The sequence below is a fragment of the Tyto alba genome, unplaced genomic scaffold (genome assembly GCF_018691265.1).
Source record: "Tyto alba isolate M040663 unplaced genomic scaffold, T.alba_DEE_v4.0 Super-Scaffold_19, whole genome shotgun sequence".
Taxonomy (NCBI): Eukaryota; Metazoa; Chordata; class Aves; order Strigiformes; family Tytonidae; genus Tyto; species Tyto alba.
The window spans coordinates 6,031,336-6,051,713 of NW_024881281.1; the positions used below are offsets into that span (position 1 = coordinate 6,031,336).

The 20,378-nt window shown below is 37.6% G+C and overlaps 1 protein-coding gene across 6 annotated transcripts in view; it reads right to left on the reverse strand.

Moving 5' to 3' along the window:
- The window catches only part of FOXN1 (forkhead box N1), a 42,212-nt gene extending 27,351 nt beyond the window's left edge, over window positions 1-14,861 (reverse strand). For 2 of the 6 annotated variants that reach the window (XM_033004324.2, XM_033004284.2), the window contains exons 1-2: window positions 14,519-14,601; window positions 1,475-1,593 (exon numbers count right to left, since the gene is read on the reverse strand). The gene's annotated coding sequence lies outside the window, so the exon portion shown is untranslated. Of the gene's footprint in view, window positions 1-1,474; window positions 1,594-2,390; window positions 2,443-14,518; window positions 14,602-14,768 lie in introns of those variants that run through there. The other 4 variants (XM_033004315.2, XM_033004307.2, XM_033004301.2 and 1 more) reach the window with 4 other exon arrangements.
- Window positions 14,862-20,378: the final 5,517 nt, after the last annotated feature.

The following is a 20,378-nucleotide window of genomic DNA, read 5'->3' on the forward strand; positions in this document are numbered from 1 at the left end:
GAAGCAGAACCAGGACATTTCTTTGCATGACTGAACATAGTAAAATTTACAGGCCAGTGTTACTGTCAACTGTGGTCTTTAGTCCAGGTTCCCATCCTTACATCAACACTGTAGCTTTTATTTTTTGTTTATATTTTATCCTGTATCTGTTACTTCTGACAGCAACTGTGAGGAAGGAGGGACACGTCTGTCTCTGCAGAGGATTTTTGGTTTGTGATTTATTACCTTTTTGTTATATTTTTCTCTTTTACAGACTGAAACTTACTTAGTCATTTCTCATTCTGAAGCCATTCCAGACCTTTGGTTATATCTGCAGCCCTTTCTTGAACCACTTCTAGTTCTGCTAACACCTTTCTGGGATGGGAAGACCAAAACTACATGTACTGTTCAAGATGTAGGCATGCCATGGCATTTACACAGCAGATATTCTCCGACTACACAGCAATTCACTCAAAATAGAGAAAAACAGATCATAGGGTTTCTTCTCATCTGCATTGCATATCCTGTTCATTTTGGGTATGTATTTTATTTCTAATGCTAAAGTATTAATTTATGCAGAAATAGAAAGCGTGGCAGAAATTCATGCGGTACGGCTGAGCTAACAACACTATAAGAATTTCCATATTTCTTCTAGACCGGTCAGACTCAACATTTGTGAAGCCCTTGATAGAGAAAGTCTCTCACAGGTGTTGAGCCAATATAATTAGCTCAGCAGAAAGGGAACCCAGCACTGAACAGAAAGTTTCCAAGCATGGAAAAATTTAGCTAAGAAGGTGAATGAACTTGTCATTTGGACTTGGTTTTCCCCACACCTTTTCCCTCATTGTAATAAACACTAATACATCTTTCCAACTACACCAGTTAACCTAATAAAAAAAGATGTTAGCTCTCCCTACCAGCTTTGCAACTCTGATGGTATTTTCAACACCCTATCCTTTGTATATTCTGTCCTGGTTTATGGATGAATGATTGTGCTATTTTCTGAATGAGGAGTATGAACTTTCATTGCTTTATACTAGACATCTAAGCATGAAGTCAGACACGGTTCCAAGAGCTGAAGTAGTTAATACGATACAGAAACTCTGTGATTCTTTCATGAATAACCGACTTGGTTGGCAAGTCAAACCAGCACAAGAGATAACGGCATAGAGTATTCATGGGCTGATAATAGTAAGTGTGTAACTGAATTCTTTGTGCTGAATTCAGAGCAAAGTTTTACTCTGCAGCAGGTCTGGGGAGTGGGAATGTGTAGATAAAAAAGGTATAGTTGAGCCATTGGTACAATCATGTGACATAAAAAAGTCATAGGAAGAAGCAGAAATAAAGCAGCTACAGTAAGTAAAGAGATACCTTCTTTGGCTAAAACATTCCTGAACTGTGGATTGCTGAAAACTATGAGAATATACTAGGGAATTACCACTTTTCTCTTCTCCGGGTAACCCTCACAGTCCCTGCATCTGTGCTTCACTCTTACCTTTTTTATAGCCTTGTTTCGCATAATCGTTTTTTCCCTTCAGTGTCCTTTTATCCTATCATCATGTAGATTGTCTCCTTCTAAGTATTCCTTTATCCATCCTCTTTCCTTTCCTCTCCCTGCAATGAAAGTCCATGTCATTTTACTTTCCTCTATCATGTTATTAGTTCTTTTGATATATTCCAATATATGCCTTTCCCTTCTACTATGGCTTTTCTAATTATTGGTTTCTAAAGCAGTCTATGGGCTATCCACAATATTTTCTATGAGATCTCTTTTTTTAGAGTTCAGCATTAAATTTTAATTGAAAGGCAAGTGTCAGTTGTTTTTAAAGACAATGCTAAGAGATGAGATTGGTTAACGTTTAAAAAAATGTGAGAACCACTGAATGATACAAGTATCATGGGTCAGGAACTGTCAGCTACTCTACCCAACATCTAACGTGTTGTGGCCCTGTTCCTTGCTGCTTATGTACTAGTGTAATAAACGTGATTAATAGTAAGCTGTTCCCATGAATTACTTATTGATAGCTTAAGGGCTGTATGCAGTGTGGTGTACACTATTAATGCTCTGGGGAACATCATATAGGGGGAACATGGGGGACAGATGGCATAGATCCTTCAGTAGTCTTATAATTTGTTTTATGTTCCTTTTCTCTCTCAGTGAGTCATGCTCATCTCCCTGTGACTTGAGAGTTCATCTTGGGATCTCATGCCATCTTTCTGTCTTTATGAGAAGGTGTGTATGATGATCCACCCTAATGGTTTCTGTTGCTGGCTGTGGCAGCATGTTTTATGATGGGTGTGGTACATTCCCATTTTCTCTGTTGTGCATGTACAGTATTCACCTTGCAGCCCCACCCGTGGCCACTCCCACCCTCCCACTGGGAATCGCCCACAGTAAGCTCTGTAATTACCTTTATTTGATCTGAGGAATGGATTTGGGAATCTTATTTGCACAGTCGTAAGCTGAGTATGTTAAAACAAAAAACAAAAAACTTTGAATGACTGATTCACTGAGCAGGGATGTGTTAAGTAGAGAAACAGTAGAGACAGAGATAACCAAGTTCAGGGGCTATTTAACTGAAGTGTTTTTGGAGTTTTTGCTTTGGAAATGTCTGACTACAGTGCATATATACAAAGGGGAATTTCACCCGTTATAATCTGTTTTGAGTTCTTAATGTTAGCCGGCAAAGCTGCTGTAAGTTACAGTTTTCATTGGGACAGTTTCTGTTAGTTTTACATAGAATTAAACTGAATCAGTGCAAGCTATAGTTTGTACTTGTTTTACATGTTTAGTCTGGGTTATGCCGTATAGTTTACACAGGCCTCTAAGACTCTCAGTGAAGAAAAGAAATTGTATGCAGTCAGAAATAATGCAGCACTAGTTCAAGCATTTAGTTCCTGAGGAAACCTTTGAAAAGATAAAAAAAAAAAAACAAACCCAAGACTCAAGCTCCTATTTTGGCTTCTTAAGATCAAAGGTCTTTCAGCATCCACCTAGCAACTAGTAACTAATCCAGCTAGCTCACAGAAGCACAGCTGATTTGGAGTGATGTATTCTGCTGACACCTATTCCTAGGCATGCATGAAAAATGTTGCATATAAAGTAGTAAAGATGGAGGAACAGGTAATGGAGAATGACATTTATTTCTCCAGTCCTAGCAATAGCCTTTCTGTTCACAAAACTCAGGTGTTGTTTCTATATGTGCAGCAGCCAATACTGGTTAGCATGTTAAAGTATTTTGAACTGGTATACTGGGGAAATTGGGCTGATAATTTGCTTAGGTTATCAGAAAGAGCTTTTGACAAGATGCTTCATCACAAGGTTTTAAGGAGACTAAATATCCACTGAAATCCTGAATATCCACAGAAAAGGTCTTTGCATGGGTAAGTATTTAGTTAAAAGATAGAAAATGAAAGGTAAAGATGAGTAATCATTTTTCATAAGGAAAGAGATCACTGGTGCTGTGGGTGATCTTTAGCGGTCTGCTGAGTCTTTGTGTTGTTTAATGTATTCACCAAAAACCTAGAAAATGAAGTGAAAAGCAAAATGACAAAATATGCAGATGATAATATTATTCTGAATAGTTATGATGAAGATTGGGTGGGAGGAACAGCAAAAAGACATTATGAGAGTCAGTGACGGGACATTTAACCTTGTAGGTAAACTTAAATAGAAGCACCAAAACATCGTTTACCAAAAAGTAATCCTAACTTCCTTTTTTAAAAAAAGAAAAAAAAAATGTATTTTGCTGACCATTAAAACTCAGGAAAGAGTAATGATGGGTGGTTCCATGAAAATGTCAGCTCAATGATAATAGCAATCCCAAAAGCAAAATCAAATGTTAAGAATTGTGAGGGAAAACCAGAACAAACAGATACACGATTTTTTTCTACCGTATAAACCCATGATGCACTGTCGTCTTGAGCACAGTGCAGTTCTGGTTCTCCCTGTTTTGAAAAGGAGACAGTTGTCCAGGACAGGCTGAGGAGAGGGCTGCAAGTCCGATCAAAGGTCTGGACCAGCTTCTATATGAGGAATGAGTAAGTGGGGTTTGGCCTGGAAAAAAGATGCTTGGTGATGGTGAAAGAGTGGGAGATCTATTAAATCACAAGAGGCACAGAGGGTGAACAGGCATTGAAGGCAGTCTTTCTCTAATTCAACAGCTGCAGACCATCAAATGATCTTAATAGGAAGGAGATGCAAAACTAACAAAATGAGGTGGTTCTTTACACAGCGTGTAGCTAAGCTGTTCAAGCCCCTACCACAGGGTGCTGTAGATGCAAAAACTTGTATGGATTCAAGGGATGGCTGGACAAGTTAATGGAAAGGAAAAGTCTTTTTGTGGCTTATTAAATATATGAACGCTAGCTCCGACTTCACGGGTCTGTGGCCGACACAGTCAGGGAAAAGGGAGAGAGAAAAAAAATTTAGGGTGAAGATATAAAAAGGCAAATTCCTGATTATCCCCACACTCTTCCCTCCCTGCCCCCAAAATTACAAAGTCATTCACACCCCAGCATCAAGTTGAGAACCAAGTTTTGTAATTTAAAACATTGGCTGTGGAATACCAGAAGGGGCAAGAGACAGTCAGACAGACTGAAGAATAAATAAGGGACAGTTCTGAGGATTAAAGAACCTTATGGGAAAATATGGCCTGACATTGTTTGGTGAAATGAGTAACATACAAATATGTTAATCCTTTAGGAAGGAATAACTGCTGAGAACAAGATGAGATATAAATGACTTGAAATTAGGAAGTCTAAAAGAAGGGAGGAGGGGGAAGGAAAAGCAAATCTAATACAGTGAACAAAACAAGAAGTTGTGCATGAAGGCATTAAAATTCTCAGGAAGGATTATGTTCATTCTTTGTAAGCCTTGGAAGAGTTAATGTCTGCTGTTAATATAAGTACATAGGAAGTTCCTGGGGGAAAAAAGATCTGGAAATGAGGGAAGTTATGAGAGAATAGACACAACTGAAACCATCTCTATTTACAATTATGAGATATAAGACCAGCATAAGAGCCTCTAAAAACTGCAAATATGGCCATATCTGACAGACTAAGTTGCACCAAAGTTCATTCACCCAATTAACCTTCTCTCCGCTTCACTGCAAAGTGACCAGTGATTGTTCTTCCCCTTTACCCTTCCCACTTTCCAAGTACTCATCCTTCTGCTACACCCACCTGTTTTTCCAATGCCTAATTTATTCCTAGAGTCTATTTCTGTTTCATAAACACTGCTTCCTTACTGTTAAAAGCAAAAATACCGAGAATAGCTATTTGATTTGTAAGTTAACTTTACTTAATTCTTCATCTTATGCTATTTTAACTCTTTCAGGAAAATTCTTCAATCTTTGTGAAAACTGTTTATTCTAAAAGCAGAGCAAAACAAAGCTAAGTTTCTTTCCCCAGTTCTTTTTATTCCTGGTTGTTTAAAAGCACATCATTCAAGCCAGCATGAGTTAAATGCTTGATGCAAAATTTTGGCAAAATAATGTGATTTGTTTATCTAGGATTAACTTTTCAGCCAGATCCATCTGCCTTGTGGAACATAGGGTACTTTTACATCCACTTTTTGTTTGGCCATTATCTGTCTGAACAGGAGAGCAGTACTAAGTAATTAATGGCACCCGTGCCCAGCAAAAAACACTGAAAATGCAGAAATTTGTGAAATGCATACCCCTCTTCAGGAGATTAAGGGCACCTGTTCAGAGTTTAAATCTCAAAAGTGTTCTATCAATAGAATATCTAAGAAATGGAGACCATGATAATAGTCTTTTCCATGCTTAAATATTTTTACTTCTTTATGAATACCTGAAGCAATAGAGAATCTCCTTCAAGAGCTATATATGTATTAAAAATAGCAGATCTACTTCCCACTGTTTCTCAACAAATTCCAAATTCTATCTGTTTGTGTGTCTGTCCAGTTACTGAGTTGATCCCTTGAGGGTAAGCATGTCAACTATATTGATAATTGAGACAACAAATACGCTTTTAATTCTTTCTGTCCCAAATTATGGTTAATTAAAATATCTTATGGCAAAGTATTTTAAAAAAATAATTAAAACTATATTGAATAAACCACAAAAACTAGAAAATGTAAAGTTCACAGCTTTTTTTAAGGAGAAATTTGATTCTATTGCACAATGAGTAGCCTTTCCCACCTCTCACTTATAGAAAGAACCCAATGACTTTACAGAATAGAGATTTCTTTCACCACAAAACATGAGGTAATAACACCCTTGAAATAAAGGATAGGAATTTCACAGAAACAACAAACATCCAAAAACTGTGTGTGCAGAAACAGTTTTGCAATAAACAGTCTGAATAAACAGTTTCTGTTTCACTGAGGAAGCATCATTTAAGCAAGTGTATTGAATTACATATACATCCTTGATGCTGTTACAAAATTCTGTTGAATTATATACACATCCTTGATGTTGTTACAAAATTCTTAATAGAGATGAAAATTAGAAACAAGAAAAAAGCTAAAATTAAACAGGAATCATAAGTCCTGCATTTTTTCCCTGTGTGCATGATGAATTTGACGCACATGTATCATCATGCAGCTTATGAAGCACGAGAAATTCTTCCTGGGAGACTCATGCCCCCTCTAACAGGGATTTTGTCCATTCTGTCCTTAGTGTGAAAAATTACCTCCTTTATTGAAATGCAATGTTACTTTTTTTGGGAGCAGCTAGCTATAAAGAGATTGAAACTTTGCTCATTTATTTTCTTAAAATATTAAATTTCTGTGATACATAAAACATAATTAACTGATCTTAGGGGATTACCACATTAAAGAAAGAGATGTAAAACTAAACTTATTACAAAAACCATTCCGTTTTCTTATACATAAAAAATAATGCAAATTAAACTTTTTTATAGGTGTTTGTTTCTAGTGCTTAAAGCACGGCTGATAAAGAATATTCATTAAGGGACTAGAAGTACAGTTTTATATTATTGCTAACTCTGTTCTCAGAATAGTAATTTTAGGAGAAAAAAAGAGAATTGATATATAAAAATATATTTATATTTTAGAAAAACCCAACATCAATAACAGCAACGGCTTAGAATTTTACTTTCTCTTAAAGACCTCTATGTGTAACACAGTTTTAAACTCATTCTAGTTTCTAGATTTTTCAAATTGACTAAACACATATAGGACTAAATTTATAATATGATAGTATTTTGGGGGACTACAGGCTGTAATGCAAAAGCAGAACACAGTGCTACAGATTCAGTAGAATGAAAAAGATGCCAGCAAGCTAAAGTAGCATCCTGAACAAAGAGCATGTTGCTTGGAGACTTTTTAGATATTAATTCATAAAGTCAAGTCTTGAAATTAAAAAACGTTTTATTTTAGACTTTTTGCATTCACATATTTATGCACTCCAATTTAATATTTTTTTCCTGTTGAACGCAGAATTTTATATTGTGATAGCTATCAGTTATGAAGCGTGGAACGTGTTTTATATTTAAGGTTTGTGTTTGGGATTAGTTTTATCTGAGGGTGTGTGAAATAAATTTCTGTATGAGAAGCTTTTGCCAGCTTAGTTATTCTTTGCTGGTGGAGAGGCCAGGCAGCTACTGGAAGGAACCTCATACTTTGCTTTCTTTGTCAACTTGTTTTGTGGTGATAGTAGCTTCCTACGGCAGATCTCACAGTATGGTCAAAGGCCATTTTCTTCTGGGGCTGGGACTCTGTAGAGCAGAGCTATAAGGTGCCTGGTTTTCACAGCTGCTGTTTCCAATTCACAGCAAGAGCTATAGAGCAGAAATAGCGTTGGAAAGATTCCGTGTCACAGCAAAGCTGAGGCTAGAAGGGACCTCAGGAGATCACCTGGTCCAACTCACCCTGCTCAGTGCCAGGTCAGCTAGATTAAAGTATCAGCAGAAAAACAACTGAAAAATAAAAAGCATGTGCCTAGTTTCTTCTGTCAGGGAAATCTGGGCCCTGTGTCTGTTGCAAAAAACATGCGTGTTTGTCTGAGCGTTAAACATCACCAATGAACGCATCATCAAATATGACTTGATAAACTAGGGCAAAGAAATTCTTATGGGTTCTCTTTTTTTGGTTTTCAGTGAAGTATTCCTTTCCTTCTCTCTTTCCAAGTTAAATACTGACAGTTATCACTTTTCTTATTGTGATTCTTGGCATATCTTACATTTTTTGAGGAACTCAGTGCTGCCGGACTAGTGAGTATACAAGAATCACAAATTTTATTTTGCCAAGAGTATGTATTTTTGCATTGGCAGTTATGAAATAAAGGTGGAAACTTGATTCTTACAGTGTCTAAACCCATGTGCAAGTATCATAGATCCATGATATGCTTATTTTTCAGAATTCCATGAAGATTGTTACATTCAGTTCACTCCTGGTACATCCTACCTTCAGTTTCAGTATATGCATATTTCCAGTTTCCACATTTTCATTATCTCTTAAATTTTCTTTGTCATTCTTTCTCAATTTTTTTAGCTTAACAGCATCTTTATATGTGGGAAAATCTTCTATTCGTGTATACCTGATCTTTTCCTATTTTTGCTGAATATCTTTATAAAATTACTTTTTCTGTGGAGGCTCTCACCCGCCACTCTGAACCAAATTTTGCAGTCCCCTTTGCAGTCCTCTTGAGCCACTCTGCACACAGATGCATAGATAAATCTGGCTTATTTTCCCTGTTGAAAACTGTCCCCTGTTGTATTTTTATAGAGTCAGAGAGGAAAAAAGACCAGGTGTGACTGAATTATGCTGTGCCCCATTTGTTTTTTAGCTGTTAAGTTTGTCTGCTGGAAACTATGGCTAGCCAATGCATGTCAAATTAGGCTGCAGGCTACTCTCACCTGTGTGAAGATGGACAGAAATCTAGGAAGCCATTGCTAGATTTCTAGTGAGTCTTAACCATTGAATGAAAATTTTGTGAGGCAAAGAGTTTTTCCATACAAATACAAGTATTTTATGTTGTTTACTGAACTGATATATACTTACAGACAGTAAATTTCTGTAGATTAAAATATGTGGTATTATTGCTCAACACCTCAGAAGACTGTGTGCAGACTACCCCAAACAGAGAACCTTGCATTAATGGCTAATGTTAAACATGTTGGTCCTAGTATGTAATTTTTCAGTGCTTTGAAATGTTCTTATACAAGACACTAGACAATAGTATTTCTTGCATGTTACCAAAACAGAATTCAGATATCACAAAGCTGACCTCAAACCCATATGGTAGGTCAGGTGCTCTCTAGACACTCTGCATTTCAAAGAAAAAAAACCCAGCCCAAATCTATTCCTGGGTGGAAAAGTAGGGCATACATTAATTAGTGACCTTAAAGCGCAATGGAAAACTAACGGGGAAATGCCAAGTCAGAGTATGAGAAATTCTGGAATATTAATGATGTTTGCCTCTGATCTCATACGTTGAAGAATACGTGTGTTCTCACCTCCCAGAGGACAGGGCTGAGGCTTTTTGACATCGTCAGGTTTAGTGGCCCCAATTAATTTCATTCTAGTGAATTTAGAGAATCAGCTGAAATTACTGCAGAGCTGCAGGTCTTTGTCTCTGAGAATTCGCTGAGTATGAGTGTCATATACAAGCCTGAAAGGAGGTAAATATAGTCCCTGTCTTCAAACTAGAAAGTATGAGGGAATTACAGATGACAGATTTAACTTTAATTCCCAGAAAATTACAAAATTAAAAAAACCCACCAAAACACTAAACTAAGGTAATAAAAGGCAAAAGTAAAGCTGTTATGAATTTGCTAAGGAGAAACTGTCGTACCAGTGTAGTTTCCCTGTATACTGGCCTTGCAAGAAGAGGAGAAGGTGTACAGGTAATACAGCTTGACTTTAGTGAGGCTTCTACGCTGTCTCCCATGACATTCTCAGCAGCAAACTAAGAAAATTTAGTTTAGATAAAACTCAAGAAGAGAGAAGGTAAAGCTGGGTGGAATGGAGCATTAAGAGTAGTTACTGACTGCTTGTTTTCAGAATGAAAGAGTATTTTGAGTGGATATCTTAGAGTCTGATACTACTTGGTATTTTCACTAATGACTTGTGTGATAGACTAGAGAGGAACGCTAATGAAATTTGGAGACAGTGTGAAGATGGAAGGCTTTGCATATGTATATGGAGGACAGGATTAATATGGAGTCAGAAAAAGGATGTGAAGAAAATAAAACGCAGTTCAATAATAACCAAGTTCAACATGTAGGCAGGAATAATAAATCCTGCAGATAGTGAATGACAACAAGTGACTAGGTAGCAATTCTGCATAAAAAACATCTTGAGGTTTTAATGGGTTACAAGCTGAACCTAAATCATGCCATAATGAGAAAGGCAGACATACGAGCAGGTATAAGGTGCTTACAGAAATATATTCTGTGAGACTTGTGAAGTTAACTCCTCTTGGTCTTGGTAAAGTATCAGCTGAAGGTTTGTGTCCAGTCTTGGCCACTGCATTTTGAAACAATTTGGAGTCCATAGGAGGAGGAGTGAGAATGGTCAGAGGCCTAGAAGATGTGACTTATGAGGAAAGATTTACAGAATTAAGGTTGTTTAGCCTGGAAGAGAATTTGTATTGAAGAACATTCCAGCTACTCTTCCCCCCTCTCGTTTGTTCTTTTCTGCACCTTGGGAGGACAGTGCCTAGCTGTTTAATTATTCCAGCTGGGAAAATAGTAAATTATTTCCTTCTATGAATTACTTACATTCCTGGGAGAACAGGTTCCTGTCTAATATTTCTGGCATCCTACCATTTGCCCACAGAGGGGAATGTTGCAGGGACCTGTCCTGGCAGGTCTGTTGAACCAGCAGTTAAGAGTTTGCAGGGCAGGGATACCTACCCATTCCAGGAGTAAAGTACGGGCTAGGTGTGGAAGTTGTAAGCTGACACTAGATGAGCTCCTTTGAGAGGCTCTAACAAACTGGTGAGGCAGCAGTACAGAGGGAAACAAATTGGGTTAAAATGACAGCATGTTTAGCTTCATTACATGACTCTGATGGAACCTCACCCTATATGCTTCATTCATTTCTGAGCACTTCACCAACAGAAAGATAATAATGCTCTGGATTGCAGTAGCCCTGTCTCATCCAAACATCTTAAAATGATTTTACATATATTTACTAAGCCTCAAAAGACACTGTTGAGATTTGTAAAGACTATACAGGGATCACTTTACTAACCACATGTTTAGCAGCTCCCTTCAATACTTGGCAACATTTAACAGGGCACAAAGAATGCAGGTTTCATTTGAAAATGTTAGGGAGTTTAGGTAAAATGCATATAATAATCTTATTATTTTGCTTATATAATACAAAAAAGTAATGTTGTTGTTCTCTGGACAACTCTAAAGGTCTTGCATCCTGAATAAAATAAAGAATAATATATTCTACTGCAGTTGTTTGGAATACATGGCTCTTTTATGTGTCGGTTTGAAGAAAGAATAGTGGCACACAGGCCACTCAGGAAGAGGGTGTTTTCAAGAATCTAGCAAGCATGGCATGTTGGATTATAGAGGGGGCCTCAGCTTTCTTGGCATTGTGGAAGAAACTACTGGTAGTATCTCATATATGACCAGGAGACTTAGTTGCACAAAAGTGATGCAAAAAAATGTCTGTGTTGTACAGGACTTAATTGATTTAAAAGAAAACAACAGAAAAACAGGATGTTTGTCTATAGAGTGAGGAGCTAGTTAGAGAAGTAGCAGAGAAGCTGGCTATGATTATGAGGGTATGACTTGAATTTATGTTTGAAATGTGGCAAAAGGGTTAATTATTTCCCTAATCTTATTAAAAGTGGCATAGTGTCTTTGATAAATAGAATTGGCCAAGACTTTGCTTTTAGTCCTTAATGTAAGCATCATCCTGTTGTTAGCACCGTATTAGGGCATTGATTCAATAGTGACTCAGAAGAAAGAGCAGCACCTCACAGCTCTGCTTCCTAAGGCAGACAGGATGATGCCATTCCATGGTGATTTATTAGTGGGCTCCTACTCAGGGTTTTCCAGCCTCTTTCAACCTCGCATGGCTTCTGAGAACTGCCACCTTGCTTTCAAATCTTAACTAAATGAAGAATTGCCTTGGAAAGGTGTGGCACCGGTCATACTCACAGATGTACAAGAGGAAGATTTTATTTGTACTTCTCACTTAATCTGCATTATCTCCATAATTAATCTCTTTGTATTGCGAGCTAATGATTTTTGTGATGCAGGAGAGCAGAGAGGTGTGTTTGACCCAAATCATAAAGCTCAGGCTTTCTGAGTGGCGATAGAGGACATGGCCACAAACAGTCAATCCTATCTGCTTGGAAGTTATCTCCATTTACTATTTCTATGGCTTACAGACACTGACCTACCAAATACTGTTTTTCTTATGCCACATCCAAAACAACACTTTTCCTTACTTTCCAATGGACACAGTCAGAAAGAGCCAGTTTCCAAAGTTTCTACATGAGTGAGACGTAAGCTGCTAGAATGTTTTGCATCTGTAATTGTTTGGTTTATAAGCAGGACAGAGTAGTACATGTGAAAATTCTTCATTATATACTCTTCAGTGCTTAGAGTCCCTACCTCTTAAAGGCTAAATATATGGTGGGGTTTTGGTTTGGTTTGGTTTGTTGTTGTTTTTGTTTTTTTTTTTTTTTTTCCCAACTTTAGGCCTTTTAAATATTATTGCATGAATTGCTGCAGAACTTCTGACTTCAGAACTAGCTGTGGTCACTCTGGGCTGTAATCAGGCTCCTTTTGGTTCTAATGTGAATCAATTACCAATATTTTTTGCAGGACTTAAAGATTTCTGTTTCTGACTTTTTTGGAGGTTGTACCACTCTCTCCCTGTCCTTGGTCATTTAACAGCCTATGCAACTAGGTTGTGGGAATGATTTAATGTTCGAAAGTAGTTCTGCATGACACCACTTCTTTGTTAAATTTCTGGAGTTTATGGCCAAAAAAGTTAGAATGCTGTTGTGGTTAATGTTTAGTTTCCAGAAATCCTAAACAATTATGTTTTCTTTTTATTTCTGTTTTTACAAAATATATGCTCTAAAAGGACATCGTGCATTTTCTAGGGTTTTTTATATGTCTTTCTCATTATTTCATTCTAAAACTGTATCTGAGCAGCAAACTAATCTCCTAAAAAAGAAAATGCCTGTTATTACAAGGAATGGATCAGAAAGACCTTGCTTCAGGTAGATGACCCTCTTTCTATGTTTTCCTCTTTCAGCTCAGTGTTTTGCAGTAATGGCAAGTGTCTTCATGGGTTCCTGCCAGGTTCCTATATTACACCTATCACAGTGGCATATAGATATTTCCATTTACTCCCAGGAGTACTCAACTGACTCCTATCTCAGTAACTGACACATGGCTCCTGTTATATCTAGGAACACGGCAATATTATACAAGTATCTCTGTTCATGCACAAGCTAGTACTTTCTCACACTATACTTTAACATTTGAGACAAGTGTAGATGCTCAAATTACCAGGATGTTTCATTTACATTAATATTACTTCTACCCATGTTCATCTCCCCTCACCGGAATGTAGGGTAAACAATGTGTATGTTTTCTTGGCTACATATATAATACAGGGCATCACCTGGTTGAAAGAAAACTACACAATCCTTTACTATTTAAGAAATATGCACTCTAGCTATTTAATATTTTTTGTTCTTCTATGCTCATAATTAGTTATGAACAAAATATATACATTTTCAGTCTAAACCCCATCCAGTCCAACCTAGCTCATATCAGTATTCAAGTTAGAAACATACAGTTCGGATAAACCAAAGTGAAAAATTTATAGAATAAAATCTAATTCCCAAGATTTAATCTGATGTCCAGTAAATTTGCAGGAGAGCCAAGAGTGAATGATGGCTAGCTGTTATTTATAGGTTTGATAATTATTGTGTTTGTAACACAAACAGTTCCTTTCTTGCTGGAAATCTAACAGTCTGAAACTAAGAAGTGAAAAGAAAGCGATATACTTCTTGCACATATAGAGAAATAAGAAACAAGTTTCCATTTCCAGTACTCAAATTTAGTAATTTCTGCACTTAACACATCGTAGCTTCTATCTGGATGTCACTTCAGTCACCTTTCAATACAAGAGTTAAGTCTAAAAAAAGTTTTCATCTACTACAAAACACACGAGGCAAAAATAACAGATTTAAAACGGAGGCCGTAGTAAAAGCAAGCTTGATTTCAAAACATATAACTTCCCAAGTTTTTGCTTCACCATTGGAAAAGTTTGAAATAAATCTAGTAGGAGTCTATGAGACATGAGACTTCCCACCTTTTTTTAATAAATACTTTTCTTGGTTTGTCTTTCTGCTATTTTAAAAAATTATTTATTTATTTTTTTTCAGGTAGTGATAAACACTTCCAGCTTTCTTTGTAACTATGGAACAGAAAGTACCTTAGATTAAGCCGGTATACACCGAGACAAGAAAAGTTGTTTGTTTGTTTGTTTGTTTTTTCCATTGGGAAATCAACTACAGTCTTCATTTCTCACAGTACTAGACCAATGGATCTATGAACTTACCTGGTGTTTTCTTGTATCCTTCTCTTGCTAGTCTTCACTTGTGGCTGATAAATACCTATAGGAGTTGCCGAGGAACGGGATGTAGGTGCTGACCTTCCCCTTCCCTCAGCCTGAAGTTCTTCAAAGTCAGCCTCGGGGACTTCAGATTAAATAGATGAGCCAAAGCAAAAGAGTTCTGCTCCCCCTTCCGTTTGGCTTTCACGGCTGAATTCTAAAAAGCTATATGAAGTTGTCAGAGGTTTCCTCTTACCTTTTTACTGAAGCAAAACGGCGTGCTGCTGCTCCAGGACAGGATTAGGTCATTCAAACAGCCCTGCAGAGAGAGTGGAGGCTCAGCGGTACAGAGTCTCCAAAGGCTGGAAAGATCTGATCTTACATCAGGTGAGAGAAGGCAGCTGGCTAGGCAAGCCAATAATTATGATATCAGCTCTTGTTCGCCTCAGGCAGTCCTGCATTTAATAAGAATACAAATATGACTAAGCTGCAGGTTTTTTTCTCTTGTTCTCTTGGTAATTCTTCAGAGAAGTTGGGCAGGTATTGAGCTCTAACTGTCTGGCAAGAGAGTGCTCCCTCTTAACCTCTCTGTTTTTCTTTTGATTTAAAATACCCATCTGTTACTGTGTTTTGCAAACCTATTATCCACCTGTGGTTATTAAAAACACTCTTTCCTGGCTTGGATTTTGCCATACTATCAGAAAGCACTCAGCTACCAGAAAGAGGAGTCTTTCTTGCATTTGTTCAGTCTGAACTCCCATCATGGAAAGGAATTGTGGCTCCACCATAGAATGTTAAAACATGTTGCACCACTTAAATGTAAAAGGAACACAAGACCAGTATGCTCAAGGTAATATTCCTTCCCCAAAACAGAGTACCTTAGCACAGTCATAAAAATAGGACTAGATTGGAGGAGTGTATGCATTTGTGTGGGCATATATGTATATATATTTATGTGGTTTGTTTTTTGTGTGCAGATATGTAGAGAGGAATATGAGTTTCAATGTACCATTGCAGGAATATGTATTTCTGCTGCCCTTACCTGGCTTTGTGCACACTCTACAGTCCCCTACACAAACCTGATCACACCTACTGTAATAATACTTACCTACCTCATAGGGTGTTGTGAGGATTAATTAATGTTTGTAAAGTGCTTTGAAGATGAAAAGCCTTGAATGAGTGCTAAATATAATTATCGTCATTCCACAAAACAGTAGAAACATCTTTGCGGCCCCCAGGTTATTGTATAGGTACACCCATGTTTATCTTCCACGATTATGGTAAGATACTGAATAAGGTCTTGAAACTTTGATAAAAACATGCTCTCTGTTTTGGAGGACGTATTTATATTCATGTTAAGTTCATGCTATTCATGAAGTGTTTTTGTGATTTCTGTTGCAGAATACTTTACACAGATTTGTGATAGAAAAGATCTACCATGGCATCTACATGATATAATAATAGGATGGGTAAAAGAAAAGCCATGCTTTTACCTGTGATTAATTATTTCCTATTGAGAGTTCGCCAGTTTGATTTTATTTGATCTATTGGGAACTTCTGATACTAGAAATGAAGACTTTGTCAATTTATCTGCTGGATCTTGTAGAGATAGTGGGCATGGAGTGTTGGTGGTTATGCTCTTTCCTGTCTGGAAGATCTCAAAGATAGTGCTGGATAATTACTTGTCCCTTCTAAGGGCTTTCACATTTGATGTTCTGCAGGGTTACATGTCTAAAGCTGGCAGGGAAGATTCTGAGATGGTTTGGGCCAAACTTGACATCTTTAGTTAATTATTCCCAAATTCCGCACTACCCTTAATTTACGATTCTTACTCTGGTGGCTGAGATAGACAAGTCTGAGATGGTTTTATGTTAGTAACTTACATACTAATTGCAATAGCTCAGACCCAAAGTAGGCTAATGGCCTGATTATTAACCCAGTCTCTGAAGTGAGTTTTGCAGCCTGCCTTGCAATCCAGACTCTGCCAGCTATGTAGTTACTGGTACCTAAGTTAGCTAGTTTAACATTAACTTGTTGGGTGTGTTTACTTGAGCTGGCGTCACAGGTCGATTGCAGTGCAGAGATAAGATCCTGAATGAAAGTGAACCACTGACTGGCAAGCATTATCTCCTCTTGCCTAGGATAACTATCAGGAGGAAATACCTAGAGGAAAGGGGGATGTCAGTATTTGCTGCAGACTTTTCCTGTTTCTCACCAATGTGTACCACCACCCTGTATCAACATCCACTTTTGTGGACAAAAAGATACAGCCCACCTAGCCATACTGCTTTGTAGTGTTTCTCCTTTTGACTGGCAAAACAGTTTTGTAGAATTTAATGTCAGTACCTTTTTTTTTTGTTTTGTTTTTCCTCACAGCTGTCTTATAGTCAACTTGAAGAGTTTTGTTAAACTAAAACAACTTGGTCTTCAGGAGATGAAGCCGTATGCCACAAGCAAAGAACAGAACAGATCAAGAGGCTTAGATTAGAACAAACTTAGTTTTGTCAGATCCAGACTAGACTATTGTAATGAGTTGACTTTATATCTCTTCTTGGTCTGAACTTTTATTGAAAGACTGATGTATTTAGTTGTTGTACTGGCAGCTATTCTAAACTGTTAAATTCTGTTCCCAGATCTGATCTTTCATTTTTGGGGGAAAAAAAAATAAAATTGCCACCATCAAAGTTGCAAAGTAAATATTCAAAATACAAGTCAGTGGAACCAATTCAGTGATGTCTGAGATTACAGTTTGAAGTAATAATGTCAGCAGGTGGAAATGGCTCCTATCTACTTTCATGAGGGATCAGCTGCCCATTGAAGATTACTAAAGTGGCAGTGCTGTTTGGCACTTCCGCACAGGGAAAAGAAATGAGAGTCTGCATAACTGACATGGCATGATGTCTTTGTAATATGCCCAGAATGAGTGTCTCAAGAGCCTGCTTCCGTATGTATGTCCCTTGCTTAGGGGGTGTCATCCTGCATGATCTGCTTCCTGTAGTGCTACATTTTGGCACTGGGGGTGTATGAGGTTATTTTGTAATAGAAGTGGGAAAAAAATTATTATCTTCTACTCCACGGTTTGATCCTTGTCTCAAAAGTTTTTCCTGGACTAGCTAGTGTGTTTCAAAGCACTGGAAAGGGATAAGCTGAGCTCACTGGTGTGCAGGACACTTTGTGTCCAACTCAGAATGTTTGATCAATTTTAACATAAAATATTCTTGGGCTCCCTTACACAGAAAACCACTGTTGACCTCATTATAAACCCTTTCTGCTATTTAAAATTGGCAAGAACGGTCTTGTTGATCTGGAAATTTGTCAGTGAGGAGTTCTCCCTATGAACTTACTTAATTTTGTGCCCAACCAGAACATAAATTCATTCCTTTGATAAAGTATTCTTATTTAACTTAGTAGTGGGATAATTGCTTATTTTTAATACATTGTTTATATTTTATTATGCAGTGATGGCAGCAGTATTTTTTATCATAAATAGCTTTGTAGGCTTACAATTTTTGTATCCTAACATTTGGATGATAAGCTTACAAAATGACTTAAGACGTAATCTAACCAGCTATTCTGCCACCATTAAATAGGAAAAGTGGCCTAGCATCTCTCCCTTGGGATCACCTGAGGGAAGACACACCTGGGTGTAACTTAACCGTCTGCTGTGCTGCCTTTAAATAGTAGTCAGGGCTTGCTTTTTATCTTCTGAGATATCCCTAGGGAATACACACCTTGGTTTAACCTACATACACTTCAGCCCATTTTTGTCCCTAAGAAAAAATCCCAAGTGCATTTATCTGGTTGTTTATTGTGTCTAGAAAAACACATTGCTAAACTGAATTTATCAATATTAGCATTCAATATATTTAAGAGTATAATTCTCATTCCCTTCTTAGACTCTTCTTTTGACAAAATATATCTGTCTTTTGCCCTATCATTGTTATAGCTTAGTGGAGCTGTGAGTTGCAGTGTTCAGTTGGAAGATTGAAGGATAAAATTCACTGGGGAGATCTGAATTGTAGCCTCCAAATCTGGCACGCCCATAAGATGCTCTTTTTTTGGCATTTGCAGAACTTTCTGTTTGTTAATGTTTAATCTTAAATTAAAATATAAAGAACCATTATTATACATGAGATATCGTTTCCTGACCACTGATTTAGTGTTGCCCATAAAGCATAGCATCTGTAGCAATGTGACAGCTACTATAAGCTATTATTCTTTTGTTATTTTAGAAATGAGGATGAGCTCAAGATGTGGTGTTGGGCTTGACTCTGTGCCTTTCTGCTCTAGGTGAAATTCAGGTAGGTGATCTAGACACGTGTTATAGTCATTGTGTCATCTAGCAATATGTTTTGTTTTGCGTTTTTGACAAGAGTGCTATTAGTATGCAACTTTCAATCCACGATTGAGATAATTAATTTAAGACAGAGATATTGGGCTAATGGAGTAATAATTTCTGGTTCTCCTCACAAGTTTATTTTGTCTTGTGCTGAGTTATTCAGTATTATATGCCATGTTCAGGACCCTGTATCATTCCAGGGCAGCTGGACCTTTCTCCTGTCCTCATGGAGGAATGCTCATTCCTCCATGGAGCTGATCACTGGATATATGTAAAGTTTCAGACCTTGGAATTAGGTTGAAATGGCCTATAACAGATCATAAACTTTCTTCTTTTCCAACAGAACATTATTTGTGAAGGTTTGGCAGCATTCTGTCCACTTTCCCTTTTTTGTTGACATTGTACTTCAGAAAGAGTCTTTTGTGATTTTCTTCCCGTTTTTTGTTACAAGGTTAAGAGAAAGAGAGAAAGCTTTCCTAGCCTGAAGCTGCTGGATAAGTGGTAGGTTGGCAGGCTGTCTTTGTTTGGTTTTATGCCTTCTTCATTTTTGGCTGCCAGGCCAAAACATCACAGAGTTGTGCAGAGTGAGGCTATTGGGGGAGTTTTGGTGACATGACAATAATAAGGAGAAAGTCTACCTTACATCAGATTCCACAGCATGGTAATCTGAAGAATACATTCTCTGTCAAAATCAAGAATGTAGAAGAGTGTGGCCAACGTCAGAAGACAAATGACTGAATTCTAGCAGTGTTTCATTAAGTCACTTTACAATGGCACTGGAAACTTTGGCACTGGTATCAGAGAGAAAAGAACAGTTGGCTGATCATCTGTCTAGTCACCTCTAACTCCTCTATCTAAATAGGACTTTCTAAAGGTCAGACCACATGAAATTCAAAGGAGAATGCTATTGCATTCTGGTTTTAAGGCCCTGAGGGACTGTGGGAGTTTCAAGAACATGTGGAACTACAAGTGAGGCCTTTGAACTGTGTGAGTCTTCCAAACCCAATCCCGTCACATTCATGATTCTGAATATGTTGTGCAGGTTTGGCCACTTAGCGCTGAGGCATAAGCAATGAAATGATCGCTCATACATTACTTCATATTATTGCTACTAAGGCTTGCTGCCTGCTCTTTTTATTTTCCATTTATTTTAAGCTGCAAGATGATTTCAAAGGTGTTGAATAACCCACACCTACCCCAAATAGTGCGCATCTTTTAGTTCTCAGGCTATTTTCTGGTCTGCTTCTGCTTGCTGACATTCTGTCATGAGCATGCAGCATCCTTTCTGGAGCTGTGACAGAGCTTAGAAACAACATTTGTTTGTGAATGATGTGCAGTGTTGCTTTGTGGTACAGATGAAGCTTTTTAGCAATTTATGGTACTTACTCTGCAACCCAAGATGAAACATGATGTATTCTTGCACCATTCCTTTACAACAGCTGAAGAGAATCTGTTTTGAACTGTTTGAGGATCTCTTGTGTAGTGCAGTCAGAACCTGCTGTACTTCTCAGCTTTCAGAACCTCCTA